Source organism: Gopherus evgoodei, chromosome 1, assembly GCF_007399415.2.
Source record: "Gopherus evgoodei ecotype Sinaloan lineage chromosome 1, rGopEvg1_v1.p, whole genome shotgun sequence".
NCBI classification, from domain to species: Eukaryota; Metazoa; Chordata; order Testudines; family Testudinidae; genus Gopherus; species Gopherus evgoodei.
This window is the reverse complement of record NC_044322.1, coordinates 242,960,560-242,975,635: the sequence shown is the minus strand read 5'-3', so window position 1 is coordinate 242,975,635 and position 15,076 is coordinate 242,960,560.

Below are 15,076 nucleotides of genomic sequence, written 5' to 3'. Positions count from 1 at the left end.
TCAAATATATATTAAATTTGAAATGGTATGTTTTTGATGCAAAATGATTTCTGGATAAAAAAATCATAATTTTTTAATAAGTCATGCCTTGAACTAAAAAAAACCCTAAAAAGCCCATAAGATCTATTGGTATTGCATTATAGAGAACGGTAAAAAAAAAGTAGTAAGCTGTTTTGATTAAGACATAACATATTTAGCATTTGATCATATTTTTGTGTTTCCCACATTAAAGTAAACATGATCAGAAAATTCCAGTAAATTTTGTTTCATTCTTTTATTCTGTTCAGTATATGGTACCATTTTTATTTTGTTTTGAAAATATAGAAAGATATGAGATGTGTTCTTTCTGATATGATCTTCAATTTGAATATCTCTAATATGATTCCCTATATCTTGCCTGTATCTGTATTAATAGGATCTGATGATTCCCAATAATACACTCTTAATATGTGTTTGTAAAGCAATTTGATTATATAATAGCATAATAAGTCTTAAATATTGTTAATAATGTTGTGAGATTAGGTTACATGTTTATACCATTTTTATTACATTCAGCACAAAAGTGAGGCATCTGAGTGCCTCAGAGGTTGTGTGAAAGAAACTGCATCAATAAACAGCATTGCTGTGACCTTTTCAATTTTCCTTAACTTTATTTATAGAACTAACCTAGGAGGAAGGCCTATCAAAATTGACAAGCCAGTTATTACATTTACATTTAATTCACTGAAGTACCACTTTCAATAACACAGCAAGGCAGATAAGTGAAAAAGATGAAACTACTACAATGAGTTTCTTTCACATAGACAACCAGGGACCCAAATCTTGCGCTCCTATTTCTTACTCAAGCACAACTCCTATTGATTTTGTGGGAGTTCTGTCTGAATATGGAGGTCGTGGTAGGGCCACATATATTGGAATTTAAATTGCTCATTCTAATCACAAAGTTAGTCAGGAGAACAGAAATGGTGCAGCAGGAACTTCACTCTCATTGTAATGAATAAAATTCTACCCTGCGGTTCTCCTTTGAATGTCATTCCCTGCCCCCCTAAAGCTTAACACTTTCTAATCGACTTAGGTGAAACTCAGCACCCCTACAGGTGCTGGATGTAAAGGGTCACAGCTCCATGCCAAACCATTACAGAACTGACAAGAAGTTAGTGAGGCTTGAAGGGAGATGGGAGGAGAAAATCTGGGCAGAATAGGGCCCTAAAAATTTCCTTCGCTGCTGGAAACCCTTCAAAGGCAATCAATTGGCATAATTCCAAAACTGCTCTCTAGTGCCAAAATATATTTCTATGGTAACTTGTTGACAGATTCTGCATGATCATCATATACAATGAGCCAAATCATCAGCTGGTGTCAATTGCTGCAGCTAAAGTCAATGGAGCTATGCTAATTTACAGTAGCTGGGAATCTGGCCCAATATGTTGATTTCCCCATGGCCAGCTTTCATATCTATATATGACCCCTCCTCCATTCCACTTTTTCAAAATTCCAGGTCAGCTATGCCCATACACTTCCCTGAAACTGATGGGATTGTGTAGGTTAAATAAGTTCAGAATTTGTCTGTATCATAAACATTGCTCCTTGTGAAGTGGACAGCATTCTCTGTATAGCAAAGTGACCAACATGAGAGCTACCTTTGAAATCCTGCATTTAGCCAATGACATAACTATCCTCAAGAAAGTGACACAAAGTAATAATATTTGCACAGACATAGCACTGTTTCCTCTTCCAACATTAGCTAAACAATCCTCATAATATCCCTGTATAATAAGTAGTTATATCTAGTGTGCAGATTTGGAAACCAAGGCAAAGAGGTTAAGTGAAGTGACCAATGCCACAGAATGTCAGTGTCAGAGCCAGGATCACAACTCAGGAATACCTAGTGCTCAGAACAAGCCTCTCCTCAGTGTAACTTCATTTACCATTTACAGAAATTAAAGTCATTGTAATTGAAAACTATCAGGAAAAAAATAGCCATTTCACATCCCAATTTGTCCTGTAGTTGTGTTAAGTATTTCCAGATAAAATATAGTCAAGGAACATGTTTGCAAGAATAATAATTTGTTACCTACAACAAACAAAGGGTAAAATTTTGCTCTTGGATCCACATTACGGACATCTGTTCTAATGTTTTACTTTCTTTTCCTGCACGGATCTCCCATTCTGTCTGGTTATTTATATGGTGATCATCATGAAAGTACCTTCTAAACAAACATTAATGGATTTTTATCTTCACAAGAGCTCTGTTAGGAAAGGAAGTACAATTCCTGTTCAAGGAGTCAGTGGCTAAAGTGGGAATTAAGCGCACATTTGTTGCATACCAGTGCACTTCTGTCCACTACTAGATCATCTTTCATATCCCAGGCACTGCCCCAGGCATCTTATAAATGTAGGCAGAGCAGTATGCAGCACCTGAGTTGAGATCTGTCCTGCAGGTGTGAGAGTGGAATCTTGCCTCAGCATCTCCCATTACTCTTTAGATGTAAGGCAATACAAAGAAGCCATACCAGAGCCTTTTATTTTATTGGCTGGAAAAGTAAAGTTGAGACTCAAAAGTATGGACAGTGAATTCAAACTATGCTATTCTGAACTGGAAATACCAGGTTATTCACCAACATTTAGAAAGGCTACTATATAATTTTTCAAAAAGACCATTTTGACTACTGTGTCTAGTCAAGTCCTTTATTGACCCATGGTCAAAAGCCATTCTAAACAGAATTGTCAGTTTTGCTCTGAACTGTTTGAACTACTACCACCTTGCATCCATTTTAGGGGTTGATATATCTCGGACGTCACAATAAAACCTGATATATGCAAATTGGCTACCTTCAGAGTATTTGCTTTTTACTTTAAATATAGTTTTGCAGATGAACTCTGTATTCTATGGAGACACATTTTTGAAAGCCAGAACTGAGCATAAAATTCCATTATTTAAGTGGCATATACTAGGTAGGTAAAGTCTAAGAAACCTGGCAGTAACTTACTCTGTTTGTGGTTTCTACTTTGTTAGACTCTGTGGAGCCATGAATCTATCTTGTCTTTAAAAAACTGAAAAAGGGGGCCTTAAAATGAATATAATGCTAAATTTATGTGCCACAGGAGCAGCATATCAAGGCCTCTGTGCTGATTAGATCCAGATGTTGGTAACAATGTTAGTGTTATGGACCAACTGCAGGTGTGGGAATAAATCCCTTTCCCTGGGACCCTCAGCAATCAGACCAGTGGTTTCTTCTGGCTCTCAGCTCAGAGTTTTCAATTAGCACTACAATGGTATTGTTGTTCTCCAGCATTAGATCATGTGTCATGTAAACGAAGTTGAAAATACAGTTTAACTCGACAAGGTGATTAAGGCCAAGGATACATATGTTCAGTATTATAACTCAATCAAGGTTAAAAAAAATAATAATAAATAGCTTTGACATGCTATAAAAATTCCCCCCCCCCACTATTTTGGCTTATCAACAGATTTTCACATTTTACTTTCATAAAACAGAACACAACATAAAGCAGGGCTAGACTAGACTTATAATAAAAGGCAGACATATTCTTTATACATAAAATAATTCTAGACCGGATGTTTTTATGTGTGACAATCTGACAATTTGGATTGCATTTTCTTGTTTCATTTCCCAATTTTATGTCCATCCTGTTTACCTTTTCCTGTTTAGTGTAAATGATCAGTACATATATAACCACTTCCTCTGGAGAAAGAGAAGCTGGGATATTCCTGAAAAGCCATCCACCTCAAAGCAATGAATCCAGCTCACCAGTGCCATGGGCTATTTCCCCATCTCCTCTGGGTTTCATGATATTTAGAACACCACCATGGCTCACTAAAACATATGAAGGACTCTATTAAGTAAAGGGCCCACGCTCTTCTTCCACACATACATAATTCCCATTAGTGTCAATGGGCGTTATGTCTGCATATGAAGAGACAGGCCTCTAATATTTTTCTTATATGTTCACTTTCATCAGGTTTCTCTGTGTTAGAGCTGTGGGGCTGCCTATTACTCAGTGGTAGAAAATGAAAAATAAAAAAGGAATGCCATGAAAAAGGTAAAGAGAATCTCACACACTGGCATCCAGGGAGTGTTCTCAGAGTAACCTGCTTTCTAATATATTAGCCACAGATATATTACTGTTTACAAGAAGGCAGGATAACGCCTCCTTTTCTGACAATAGTAGAGAATTACAAACAAACACTTTGCACAACACTAGCAAAGAAGTGGCATCTGTGAGAGAATGGGGCAGAAGAATTGATAGTTTTCATATTGCAGACTGTAGGAAGCATTTAGGGTTAATTGTACAACTCCTTCCTATGCTGTCTTGTCTGATATCTCAGAACCACATGTGCCTGGTGCCCTTGACAATGGAATAAAATACATAGTGGTGATAAAAGGTCCCTCAAGAAAATACATCTAATTGTTAGAGCAGAGAATGGAGAGCTATGACTCCAGGTTCCATTCTCATCCTGTGACTGACAGCCTTTGTGACCTTGGACATACCTCATTTACCCATCTATGAAATGGGTACAAGACTTACTTCTCAGGCATGTTGTGATTGTGACAGAATTAGCTATGCTAGTTAGGCATTTTCAGACATAGGTGGTGCAGAACTGGGCGGGGGTGAGGAGGAGGAGGTCAGGAAAGGATTCTGCCTCAGAAAGGGATAATCCCTTCCCAAGCTTCCACATGCAGGAGGAGAAGTTACACAGGCGACGTACACACACACATAATTATGCTAGCCCTCCTCTCAGTAAAAGTCATCCAGTTCGTGAAGGGAGACAATAACATGTGACTTATGTAACTACTCACAAGTATAAATGCTCAAATTGTGAATACAGTATTGAATACTCATGGTGAATAGTTGCAATGAAATCACAGAGTAAAAAAAAATTCACAAAAATATTCAATGAGTAATTTTTTATAATGCATACAGTTGAGGAAACTGTGATCCACTTGCAGATATTTGATGAACAGATTAGAGCATAACATGAACAACTATTTGCTATATGCTATTTGCTCAGCTCTAATTGTTAAATATTTTCTTTATCCATCTATCTTCTCCGGTCTTAGACTGCAAAATCTTAGGGTCAAGGACTGTCTTTTCATTATGAGCGTGTACAGTACCTAGCACAACAGGGTCCTGATCCTGGCGTTGTGCCTCTAGGTGCTCCTGCTAGATAACTAAATAAATAATAGGATGATAATTTTGTTTCCATAGATATTGTACTTCTGTTTCAACAGTATTAATGGCAGGAAAACACACTATATTTATGGAGCAGGGTTGTCATGGCACAATCCCCACTCTGAACCTTAGCGTCCAAAAGATGGGGTACCAGCATGAATTCCTCTAAGCTCAATTACCATCTTAGAACCTGTAGCGCTGCCACCAACCAGGAATTCCAGTGCCTGGTACACTCTGGTCCCCACAAAACCTTGCCCAGGGACCCCCAAGACCCAGACCCTCTGGATCTTAACACAAGGAAAGTAAACCCTTTCCCTCACCATTGCCTCTCCCAGGCTTCCCCTCCCTGGGTTACCCTGGAAGATCACTGTGATTCAAACTCCTTGAATCACAAAACAGAGAGGACAATTCACCTTCCTCCCTCCTTCTCTTTCCCCCTCCCAGACTGTTCCTGAGAGAAAGTAATCCTGGCACAGAGAGAAATCAGCCTCTCTCTCTCTCTTCCCTCCTCTCTCCCCATCAATTCCCTGGTGAATCCAGACCCAGTCCCCTGGGGTCTCACCAGAATAAAAAAAACAAACAATCAGGTTCTTAAACAAGAAAAGCTTTTAATTAAAGAAAGAAAAAACAGTAAAAATTATCTTTGTGAATTTTAAAAAAAAGGAATAGGTACAGCGTCTTTCAGCTATAGACACTGGAAACACTTTCCCAGCCTAAGTATTCAAGTACAAATTAAAATCCTTTCAGCAAAAATACACAATTAACTCCTTCCAGCCAAATGCACATTTGCAAATAAAGAAAACAAACATAAGCCTAACTCACTTTATCTATCTAGTACTCACTATTGAACTTATAAGAGCCTGTATCAGGGAGATTGGAGAGAAACCTGGTTGCACGTCTGGTCACTCTGAGCCCCCAGAGTGAACAACAAACAAAATCTAACAGCACACACACAAACTTCCCTCCCTCAAGATTTGAAAGTATCCTGTCCTCTGACTGGTCCTCGGGTCAGGTGACAGCCAGGCTCACTGTTCTTGTTAATCCTTTCCAGGCAAAAGAGATATGAAGCAGTTTTGTTCTATTAACTCTTACTTATCTGTTTATGACAGGGTAACATACAGAGCTGAAGAAATATGATTTGGAACATTTCAGTATTTCAAATTTGGTTTCATTCTGATTTGGAACAAAATCAAAACATTTGAAATTCTCGATGAAAAGGGATGGACCCCTGGCTCCGGGGCTGTCTGCCCAGCAGGCCACTCTGGACCACGGACCCTGCAAACCCTGTGGTCTCTGACTGAGAGTCAGTCTGGCAGGCAGGCTGACAAAGAACCAGGTGGGGGAGCTGGCAGGAAATCAAACAGGTTTCTGATGGAAACTGCCTGGATTCCACTGGAATGTCATTGAAATTGAACTGTCTCCATGAAATGTTTCAATTTCGATGAATCTGCACATTTGGATGTAAAAATGTTTTGTGTCACTTTTTCAGACCAACTTTATAAATAAATCCCAAAAAGTTATTCTGTGCCCATGGAGTGAGTCGGAACCTGACCTAAAACAATTATGTCAATGTGGAACAAGTCTTGGGATGCATCAATATACTGGATAAGACAGAGCGAAGGGAACTCCAGCATGAACAGAGAGGGAGAGGGGATATTCCTTTCATCAAACACCCTGAGAAAGTTCATCCATGGAATGTGGAACACAAAACAAGGTGCATGCAACATGTTGAAGAAAATCTTGTTTGTTGTTAGCGCATAGGAGACAGTGCTAGAAAGATTCATTCTTCTAAACAGTACTCTTGTAACCATGTCAATGTAATTACTGTCTACAGACATTAATTTCAGCATAAAACTGGGTCATATAAGTTAGAGATGACAGGTGGGCTTTAATTTATAAAAGGGAGTTTTTCAAAAATGTTGGAAGTTTTGTGTGCATGAATCCATAAAACATTTGTGAGAAGAGGGCAGATCTTTTTCCTTTATCTCAGTTTGCTAATGTTCCCTAAAGTGTTGTGTTCTGTATAAAGTTCTGACTAACTATTCCCCAATGCAAGAATTAATCCCTACTAACAAAGGTGTTTCACATACACAAGAATTATTCTGTAGAGTTTTCATTATGGTACCTCCAAGTTGTCTTAATACAGTCCTTTGTGTAGACTGTACACAATAATAATAGTAATAAAAATACTTATACTAATACATATCACTACTACTACTACTACTTAGCTCCTGTATATTGCTTTTTATATAGTCCAAAAAGCTTTAGAGGAAAAAAGTAGGAACTTCTTCAATTTTTTTTTAAAAAGTATCACAAAACCCATTAATATTCTCATTTCAATATGTAAGACAACCCTATCAGCAGATACATGTCCAATAAGTAATAGTCCCAGTTATCAAAAGGCCATAGGAAAATATTTTGTTGGGATATGTAGCAAATAACGATACTTTGCACATATAAAGCAGCTTTCAGCCAAGGATCCTGGAGTGCTTTACAAATATTATTTGATCCTCACAACAGCCCTTTGAGCTAGGTACTGCAGGAACTACCTTTTCTATTTTACCAATTGGTAGAACCAGATAGAGAGAGATTAAGAGCCATGGTTTGCTCTGATTCACACATCAACAATAATGTGGAACTCAGTGACCAAGGGTTCTGAATTAAGCTGAGCTGGGATTGGTGCAATCCTATAGGATGGGGAGTAGGAAGCATCCTCAGGGGGCTGGCTCTGCCTGCTATAAGATGCTTGATCTGGGTCAATGAGGTTGAGGTTGCACAGTGTATGTCAGCACAAAATTTCACCTCAAACGACTTGACGACAGTCACACTGAATCAATGGCAGAGATTGGAATAAAACCCACATTTCCTGACAGGGCCGGCTCTAGCCATTTCGCTGCCCCAAGCATGGTGGCACGCCGCGGGGGGCGCTCTGCCGCTCGCCAGTCCGTGCCTGCAGATGCTCCACCGGAGCCACTGGACCAGCGGACCCTCCATAGGCACACCTGCAGGAGGTCCACCGGAGCCGCCTGCCGCCCTCCTAGCAACCGGCAGGGCGCCCCCTGCGGCATACCGCCCCAAGCACGCGCTTGGCGTGCTGGGGCCTGGAGCCGGCCCTGTTTCCTGACTTCTAGTCACGTGCTGTAACCATGACACACTCGCCTCACTTTGATTTCAAGAACATCTTTAAAAAATAAGCATTGAACTAAAAACTGCCTCTGTTTTTTAAAAGTATAATGAAAAGTAAGAATAACTCATTCAGCAGCTACAAGGGAGTGGAGGTAGTAGTATGAAGCAGACAGAGGGTCACACCAAGGAAATGTATTGTAGCAAACATCAGCACTTTGCTGTTACCCACTGTGAACAAAACACAGGCCACAGGTGTCCCACTTAAAACTGACTAAGTGTGCCCCATACCCATTGGTCTGTTCCCTGGCAATCATGCCAAAGATAGTAGAGGGTGGTTCAACAAGACTCCAATTAAATGGATTCTTCTGTTGTCAAAGCAACAGGCTGATCTGAGCAGTTTTGATGATAACACGATGATATCGTAACAAGTTAATCCATTCAAAAAAAATTTTTTGGCTGCCTTTTAATTTGGATCATTTGGATTCAGGTGTTCAGCATCATGGTGACTATGAACATGAGGGTAGGATAAAAAGGAGCGTTTTCTGTATAACTGTCATTTACAGGCACATTACTCTTTTAGAAAATAGCAGCACTGAGTGCACTTTCATTCTGGGGAACTAAGGAGGTTGGAGAAATTGGGAAGGGAGAATTGTCCTACAGTTTGTTTTCTGTGGACAGAAGCTGGGTTAGCTCAAAGCAATGTCTATAAAGACTAACGGTCACTTTTCTTCATATAATAAACCCCCAGCTTCAAAAAGTGGTTTAAAATGAAAAATGCATGAGTGGTTTGGGCACTTAAAGTAGACAAAATACCTTTCAGGTTGAGTAAAAGTATTCAGACACAAGCCACCAACACAGCAAGCAGTGTAAACAGTACTCACACAGAGTGGGTTTAATGAGTCATATACCATAGAAATAGAAATACACATGTCAAACAGAACCCTTATAGTAATCACTAAGCTCAGTATCTGAGTTGTTTACTAAGGGCCATTCGTTATGCATGCCCTAGCATGTGCACAATAGGAATATTATGACGAAGAGTTGAGTAAATCTACTCCACCTTTCATCAATACCTTTATGAATCAAAGATTCCATGGGGATGAATTGCATTATTCTGCAAAGTATTTGAAAATAAGGGCCATTGTTAGTTCCACAATGCATTACTGATAACCAAATAAAGACCGAAAAGCATAAGGGAACAGTTCATTATTGCAGATGAAGAAAAGAAAAGTGTTCAGCAAACATGTTAAAATGAAAGAAAATGCTTTTTGTTCTCCTATTTCATAGTTAAAGTACCACTAACTTTTACATTTAAGAAACAGCTTGCTAAATATAATCATGCCAAATATCTGCTGCTACTTTCCGGTCCCTCTGATTGCCCTGTGGAGCTAGTTCATACTTATGTTAAGATAGTTTTTCAATCGATAAACATATGATGCTTTAAAAACATCATATGTTTCTAAACATCCATGTTAGTAGTACTGCAGGATGGGAGATGTAGGCTGCAGGCCAGCAGAATGTAAGTTTGTCATTGGGTGGGGGAAAAGCGGATACTCTAGGCCCTCAAGTAAAAGTCTTTCAGTACAAGAGCATCCCTCACTGGCCAAGATGAAGCACTGACCTAGATGAGGTTTTGCCTCATACTTCTGAATGAAATTCTGATGCTGAAGCAACCAAGAACAGAACCATGGGGATGCAGTGCTCAAAGTGTATCATAAAAGCAGGGTTGATGCCTAAGTGAATTCAGATAAAACTACGCAAGTGATCTAGGATTTCTCTCTCTCATATACACATGAAAAGCAGAGAGAGAGATTAGCATGGTATTTCTATATATATGTGTATAGATACATATGCAGCTATACTCAATTAATTCAAATTATGATGGAAACCACTATTAAAATATTAACTTTGGCTTCAAATTATTAAATCAGATGAAGATAGATTATGGTCCAGGTTCTGGCATTTCCCAGGATAAGGATTAGAGCAGGGAGAACCGCTGTAACTGAGACTCCAGTGTAACATTCTACCAGTGCAGCTGCTTTACATATGAACTCTGTGTGCCCTCCCACCGTATGTGTTTCTGGGCTCTAGAAGGCACAGAAGTAGGGAAAAGTAGGTAATACAGGACTCCACTGCTCAGTTGTGCTAGGCACTATGCAAACACATGGCAAGATACGGCGCTCCTGCTATAAGGGGTTTCAATCTAATTTAGGACTAGCCATAACTTCCAGTAGACTTCTATGCAGTTGCTTATCATTTACCTCTATGGACACATTTGGTGAAAGTGAACATAAAGTAACCACATCTGACTCAAATGTCATACACCCCTTAAGTGAAAATTAACTAGGGCCCGTGTTTATTATAGCGGAGCTTGCTAGACCTCCTCAGGTTCAGGGTCAGTTAATGTTTCCTTTATGAACCCCTTTATGAAAATTTTCAGTGCTTTATAGCTCAGCCATTAAATTTAGCTCTAGGGCAAGGCTTCCCACAAAAGGTTTAATTCTGGCAGTGATTTTTTTTTTGTAATACATTTTCAAAGAAATCTCTTTGGTCATTTATAAAATATAGACAGTGTAAAAACAGCTAATTGGTTTAAACTCTTTTTAGAGCTCAGTATAATTCAGGAACAACTTTGAATTGAGCACTTTTGGTTTTTTGAAACCTAGCTACTGAGTTTGTGCTGGGAGCTTTTGTTGTTTTAAATATGCATATCCATGTGTAAGCAACTATGAACCTTTTTATAGTTATTAGAGTTTGTTTTTCACCCTTGGGGGTCAAAATATTTTTGTTTTACTCATTTGAAAACAGTGGGATAATATGAAGTTAGTGATACTACTCACATGAGCATAACAAGTAGGTCCAGACCCCCTTTATTATCGACAATATCATTCTAGAAAGCTGAAACTACGTCATTGAGTTTTATTTATTTCTGTTTAATCTCCTTTTTGCACAGGTTTTCAACAAGGTTAAGAGTTCCACGGTTCTGTTCTGTTTGTGTTTTGGTTACTTCATTGTCCATCTTTGTTAATATTAACAATGGTTTCATCATAATTTTAGGAAGATGGGCTTATTAACTGAGCTATGCAAACTTGTTCAAGTGTAAATTAAAAACTTGTGCATTTTTACAGCAAACCATTTCTGCAGACTCACAAGCCCTGAACTATGAGAAGGTTCAGGTTTGAGTGAACATGCTTTTCCTTATAGGTGAATAGTATCACAAACCTAGAGGCACAGTTTGCTGCTCATCTGAGTTTGTAGATCCATGCTGGGTCACCAGGAAGAGAAGTGGAACTAGTAGACAGGTTAGAAAACACCATATGACTTGCCCCACATGCCTATCCTGTGAGTCGAGGTTGAATTCAAAATGCATTTTTTTTCAAATAGCAGGCTCAAATTGAATGTGACGATCCAGACAGAGCAACACAGCAAGCAAAAAAAGAGTTAGAGATGGATGAAAATGTAAGCACACGTAGGGATCTGGAGTGCTGTGAAGGTTCATCTATGGGCTGCCCTGACCTGGCTATTGGTGCTGCGCCCAATTTCCTGCCCCCAACAACTCATCCAAGCAAAAGGAAGCTTTCCAGTGGGTGCAGAAAGTATCAGCGCTAGGGCTGAATGAAAGTATTCAATTTTCAGGATTTTCACTGGAAAAAGAAAATGACATATTTGCATCAAACTTTTCCTGAAAACATTTCTATTTTTCAATGAGTTTTACTCTGCCCTTTCCTGCCACACTCTGAGCAATGCCAGCCCTACTTGCTGCTTTACTCTTGTCACATTGTATCCCCCACAGCAGTAGGGTGAGAAGGAAGCAGCAGAATTTAGCAGCCTCTGAAATTTTGTTCCAGCAGCACCCTTTCTACTTCCAAGTACAGAAACTGCTAGGGGGTCAGGAAAAGTCGAGTGATGGCATCACAGAAAGAAACTGGAGGATTCCTTCCTGTTCAACTTCTCCAGCATTCTCATTATTCTCCGTTAAGGTGGGTCCAATTTGGCTCATGACTAACATTCAATCTTTTCTCTTAAAGAGGAATGAGAATATAATAGTCCTCTGCAGATCTCCCAACATCTGCACTTTTCTGGGTACTAAACTCCGGCTATTTCCTTAGAGGAAGGGGGAACAAACCCAACCCTCTGATGAAAGAGTGGCAAGAACATTTGTACATTGTTCAGTGCCATCTGTAAGATTTACCCACACAGGAGAAAATATAGCTCAGTTTGGTTTTGGTTTTGGTTTAGTTAAACTTTCAGTTAAAGCAGTGGTTTTTTAACATAAAGGGGCTTGATTTAATATCCATTGAAGTCAGTGGAAGCATCTTCATAGTCTTCAATGAGCATTTTATCTGGCCTTTTAAAAGTCATTCGTGCTTGTGTGTAACAGAGGAAATAGTTGCTGTTCTATATAGATATATATATATATGGTTGAATTGAGTTTTGCACTTAAAGCAGGGATTCAGCCTCTTTGTTATGCATGAAAAATACAGTGGATCTTCCCCAAAACTTCGACTTTTACTCTGAGTACAGAATGAATTTTCAGCTTAAATTTATTCATGAATTTAAGAATTAAAATTAATTTCAAAATGGGTCCTTTCAAAAATTTAGCACAGGCCTTTCTTGGTCCTAAATTAGCTTAATTGAATAATGCAGGCTCTTAAAACTTCTCTTATAGTTCTAACTCATTGAACTGTTATGCATAGAGTACATGTGAAGAAATAGCTTGTAATTAAGCTAAGTTACTAATGATCATTGTATCTAATTGTTTTGATTATAATACAGTACAGATAGAGTCCAGTCAACACCTTAGGTCATTTTGCAGTGGGATCATTGTGGTATCAGAGATAACAACCAATTATCACCCTCTCTTTGCATGCTATAATTCAGTTGGTCAAAATAAATCAGTTACAAAAGAGAGACTAGACTCATGTCAAGAATTCTTCTTTGGAGGTTACTTGGCCCCAAATGTCCTAGTTTCTTAAAGGTGCACAGTCACATGTTAGCTAGTACTTGAAAGGATTCCCATTACATGTTGTAATGGCGCCTCTGCCCACCGAGGCAGTACTACCAAGGGTGCAGAAAGGATGTCATGGATTAGGCTTCCCCACCAACTCCCCCTGCTTCCTAATGAAGCTCTCTTCCCCAAGAATTGGTTTTCTCCCCTCAGACCCACATACATCTCTGCTCTCTCCCCCTAATTCCCTCACATCCCCTATGACTTTCTCACACACAGTCACTTTATCCTCTCTCCACCATCTTGTTCTCCATGGTGTTTCTTTCTGGTGCTGGAGGAGAGGACAGTAAGGGGGTTCTATCCCTGCTCCCCAGGAGGATACTGGGGGGAGTCAGGGAGAGACAATGGGGACGTGGGGAGAAGGGAGAAGAAGGAAGTAGGGTAACGTGTGAAATGCATGGATATAGCACCAAAAGAAGCTTAACTCTGCTCTGCAGCAACACCATGAGGAAAACAAATATTTAAAAACTGATTATCTTTAAAAATCAGTTTACTCTAGCCAGGGACCACAAATGCTAAAATGCATTAATCATAGTTGTATACTATCACATGCTGTCACTACAGGGCATAGGTTGTTTGGATGCCTTAACTGTGCATTTCCGTGCCTTAACATGTTTAAGTTTAACTTTAACTCTGAATTACTTGTTTTGGGGCTGATTACAACACCCCTGTAATGTATTTTAACTTTCAATTACTGACGTATTCTCACTCTTTACTCAATTTTAACACAGCTTTTTTGTCTGACTATATATATAGAGAGAGAGTCAAATTCTCAGCTGCTGTAAATCACGATAGCTACATTGAAGACAATGGAGTGACACCAGTTTACAGGAGGTGGGAAGCTGCACCATACTTTTGATAATTTTTTTTAACCAATGTAAAAAGGAGGCAGAGTGTACTAATAATGTTCCCCTGGCACCGATTATATGACAGTCAGAATGGTTCGCATTGCTGTGTGCATCCTGTGATTTACAACAATATTAATTTGAAACTAAAAGAACTGCAGCAAAGGTAAGTTCCTGATAAATTATGATGAAAGAGAAGGAAGGAAGTAGTATGTAAAAAGACAAAGAAGGAAAACCAACAAATATGTAGGTTAAGTAATTAGAACAATTTACCTTCACAAACTCTCTTTCTAAGAAACCTCAGGAGGAAAACCCAGACTTTGAGGAGAGAACCAACATCTGCTGCATGGTAAACTGAAATTAAACTAAACAAAAGAATTTTCACAGTCTGGCCAGAGTATATAGAGGCCAAACCTGTATCTTTAAACCTAAACTTATATTAAGGGGCATCATCTTCGACTCAGGCCTCTTGCTAGATCCTCACATCCAGGCTATGTCTATATCTTGCAAATTCTTCCTGCATAACATCTCTGAGATATGTTCTAAAGGTCTTGTTGAGGATTTCATTCCCTTGCATCTCTGTCACTGCAATATCCTTTTCTCTGGCCTTTGACAAATGCCATCTTACCCTGCACATATCCGTTCAAAATACTGCTGCAAAAATCATTTTCCTAGCCTAGCCGTGTCACTCCTCTCTTTGCATCCCTTCACTGACTTCCCCTTTCTCTATCACATCAAACATAAGCTACTTGTCATCGCTCTCACGGCCCTTCATGGTTTATTCCCTACCTAGCGGCTCTCATTCACTACTGAGATGTCAGCTCCAACCTCTGATCAGCTCATGATGCCAGTCTCCACTGCCAACTTTTTAAATTTTCAAACAAGATATGAGTTTTCTCCC